General features: G+C 40.4%; 1 pseudogene across 1 annotated transcript; it reads left to right on the top strand.

The window, feature by feature from the left end:
- The first annotated feature begins 257 nt into the window (after positions 1-257).
- On the top strand, positions 258-2,337 carry LOC104664233 (annotated as a pseudogene). Its single transcript, XR_748230.2, has one exon. The product of XR_748230.2 is annotated as a developmental pluripotency-associated protein 4 pseudogene (transcript).
- The last annotated feature ends 1,750 nt before the right edge of the window (positions 2,338-4,087 follow it).

The raw sequence follows: 4,087 nt of genomic DNA, 5'->3' as shown, positions 1-4,087 counted from the left end.
AGTTGATAGGTGCAACAAACCACCATGGCACATGTATACCTGCGTGACAAACCTGCACATTCTGTACATGTATCCTGGAACCTAAAGTAAAATAAAGTAAATTAAAGTGTATATACCCAAAGGATTATAAATCATGCTGCTATAAAGACACATGCACACGTATGTTTATTGCAGCACTATTCACAATAGCAAAGACTTGGAACCAACCCAAATGTCCACCAGTGACAGACTGGATTAAGAAAATGTGGCACAGCATTTGCGAGGCTCCGCTTCTACAAGTATGGAGAAGGCGAAAGGCAAGGAGACCTTCACAGAGAAGTCGAGGGAAGAGGATCAGCAGGCTTCTAATCAACCAAACATGATTGCTTTGCCAGGAACATCAGCAAAGGGAACCAAAGAAAAAATGTCTGTCAAAGGCAATAAAGTGCTCTGTCCTAAGAAGAAGGCAGAGTACAGTGACAACCCCAGACCTCAGAAGAAGATACCAATCCCTCCATTACCCTCTAAACTGCCACCTGTTAATCTGATTCACCGGGACATTCTGCGGGCCTGGTGCCAGCAATTGAAGCTGAGCTCCAAAGGCCAGAAATTGGATGCGTATAAGCGCCTGTGTGCCTTTGCCTACCCAAATCAAAAGGATTTTCCTAGCACAGCAAAAGAGGCCAAAATCTGGAAATCATTGCAAAAAAAAGTAAAGGTGGAAAAAGGGGAAACGTCCCTGCAAAGTTCTGAGACACATCCTCCTGAAGTGGCCCTTCCCCCTGCGGAGGGGCCGCCTGCCCTGGAAGATTCCACTGCTCTGCTTGAGGCAGTTAATACAGTTGTGGTGACAACTTCTGCCCCAGAGGCTTTGCTGGCCTCCTGGGCGAGAATTTCGGCCAGGGCGAGGACGCCAGAGGCAGTGGAATCTCCACAAGAGGCCTGTGGTGTCAGGTGGTGTGTGGTCCATGGGAAAAGTCTCCCTGCAGACACAGATGGTTGGGTTCACCTGCAGTTTCATGCTGGTCAAGCCTGGGTTCCAGAAAAGCAAGAAGGGAGAGTGAGCGCACTCTTCTCGCTTCCTGCCTCAAATTTTCCACCCCCACATCTTGAAGACAATATGTTGTGCCCCAAATGTGTTCACAGGAACAAGGTCTTAATAAAAAGCCTCCAATGGGAATAGAATATCAGGAAAAAGGCCACATCTATGGTAATTAATGGCAGAAAGTCTGGAGAGTCGGATTCCGCGGGGCTGCTGACTGGTGAACTCTGGTCCTCTGCACACCTGTTTATGGACCATGCAGATTAGTGGGGTGGCAGATATTAGCCTAAGAGCCCTAGCAGTGCCTGTTGCTTTGTGAGTGGAGATAGAGACTCTCAGATTTAAAAATGGGAAAAACATTTCGCAAATTACCAGAAATTGTAGTTAATATGTAGAAAACTCATTCATACTACTTTTCTAAAATAGACATGACTTCAGCAGCAGCTCTTTTTTGTTTTGTTTTGTCTTTTGAGACAGCGTCTCACTCTGTTGCCCAGGCCGGAGTGCACTTGGTGCAATCTCAGTTCAGTGCAATCTCCGCCTCCTGAGTTCAAGTGATTCTCCTACCTCAGCCTCCCGAGTAGCTGGGATTACAGGCACCTGCCACCACACCCAGCTTTTTTTTTTTTTTTTTTTTTTTTTTTTTAGTAGAGATGGGGTTTCCCCATGTTTGGCCAGGCTAGTCTCAAACGCCTGGACTCAAGTGATCCACCCGCCTCGGCCTCCCAAAATGCTGGGATTATGGACATGAGCCACTGTGCCTGACCTTAAACAGGTCTTTCAAGTGAGAAGTTCTTCAGCTGAGCATTGTGAACGAGTTGAGTAAAACGGTAGTTGGCTCTTGTGCTCAATTTTCTCTTCCTCTGAACACTGACTACTTTAGGAGCTGCTTCATTCCAATTGCAATTTCATAAAACGTAAAGTATTTTAAGGCAAAGAAAGGCTGTTCTCTCCCTCCCTCAAACACATGATTTTTAATATTCGAAACAATATTTTTCAAAGTTCTCTTAACCTGAGATTTCTATGGTTTGACTCCAGGATCAAAACACAAGAGACTTTGTATTAGTTCACTTATAATTGTTTTGTATATTTCTGGTGTTTAAAAGGTTTAAGGTTGCTTCCCACTCATAAATACATAATACGTTGAACTTAAAATGTGTTTATTAACCGATTCTCCATAAATAAAAATAAGATGTGTATATAAAATAATTCATCTGTTGTGTTTAGGGAACCATATTCGTTGCATGCAAATTTTATTGTTAGTGTTCTTAACTCAAAAGTAGGAGTAAACCAAAATGTGTGATTTTTCTTTTGTATGACTCATTTGTTTGTTCTTTATTAGTTGGCAGTATGGGCCGGATCATTTGTTTTTAAAACTACTTAGGTATGATTGACATACAAAAACTGTACATATTTAATGTATCCTATTGAGTATAATTGATTTTTAATTTTTTTGTGTACTTCCTAAATTTATAGTCCAGTGAGTCTGGGAACAGATCTGTTTTTCACTTGTCCTGATTTAATGACAGTTTCCAACATTGTTTTGTTATTACAAGTACGGAATCTTTATTATTTTTATTTTATTTTATTTTGCCCCTTTAATGAAGACACTAAAAATAATGCACTGGAAGGAGTGGCAGAGTTGGAAAATTTGTAACCATCATAATTCAGATGTAATAGGTTTGGGAAAGAATCCTCAAAAATGTTAAAGCAAGGGAGGAAAGTTTGTTGAGAAGCAAGATGTTCTTCTCTCCTGGACCCCATTGGTTGTTGGTGGTCAGAATTGTTTAGTGTAATAAATAATAAACATTTTTTTCTTATACTAAAAAAAAAAAAAAAAAAAGAAAATGTGGCACATATACACCATGGAATACTATGTAGCCATAAAGAAGGATGAGTTCATGTCCTTTGTAGGGACATGGATGCAGCTGGAAACCATCATTCTCAGCTAACTATTGCAAGAACAGAAAACCAAACACCGCATGTTCTCACTCATAGGTGGGAATTGAACAATGAGATCACCTGGACTCTGGAAGGGGAACATCACACACCGGGACCTATTATGGGGAGGAGTGAGGGGGGAGGGATGGCACTGGGAGTTATACCTGATGTAAATGACGAGTTGATGGGTGCTGACGAGTTGATGGGTGCAGCACACCAACATGGCACAAGTATACATCTGTAACAAACCTGCATGCTGTGCACATGTACCCTAGAATTTAAAGTATAATTTAAAAAAAGGCACAACCCCAATCTACCCATGACAACACAAAAGAAAGACCCAAATTGATAAACATTCTACAAAATACCTGACAAGTACTCTTCAAAAACTGTCGAGGTCATGAAAGACAAGGAATGACTGAAAAACTATCACAGATTGAAGAACCTAAGAAGACTCAAGGACTAAATGCAACATGTTATCCCAAAATGAAAAAGAAAAAGAAAAAAGAAAAAACATCACCAGAGAAAGTTGAAGAAATCTGCACCAATCTGTAAAATCTGTACAAATGTTAATTATTTTAGTTTTGATAAATGTACCATGGTTGTTTGAGATACTAATATTAGCAAAAGCTGAGTGAAGTACAAAAGCACAGCTTAGCCTGCGAATTCCGGGCTAAGAGATCTAAACTTCTGGCTTATAAGGAACATGAGCCCCAAGCTGGTCATCTGAGCCTTGGCTTTTCTTCTTCCCCTGTTTTATGCTTATAAACACAGCTCCAGGCTGGCCAGACAGACACTCAAAACACTCTAGGTTCTGTACAAGCAAAGTGATGACAGGGTCATGGGTGTCAGTAATTCCTGCAACCTATTGATTGTCAAAGTACCATCCTAAACTGGTTATCAAAGCCTTTTGAAAACTTCTTCTGATACTAATTTTTATTTTTCTAACCATAGTAAAATATATGCAGCATAAAAGTTACCATTTTAACCATTTGTAAGTGTACAATTCAATAGTTAAGTACATTCATATTGTTATACGGCCAATCTTCAGAAATCTTTTCTTCTTGCAAAACTGAAACTTTAAACCCACTAAACAATTCCCATTCCCCCTCCCTTCAGTACCTG

Source organism: Rhinopithecus roxellana, chromosome 6, assembly GCF_007565055.1.
Source record: "Rhinopithecus roxellana isolate Shanxi Qingling chromosome 6, ASM756505v1, whole genome shotgun sequence".
Lineage (NCBI taxonomy): Eukaryota > Metazoa > Chordata > Mammalia > Primates > Cercopithecidae > Rhinopithecus > Rhinopithecus roxellana.
Note: the sequence above shows the minus strand (reverse complement) of the source record. Positions and strands in the feature narration are given on the sequence as shown.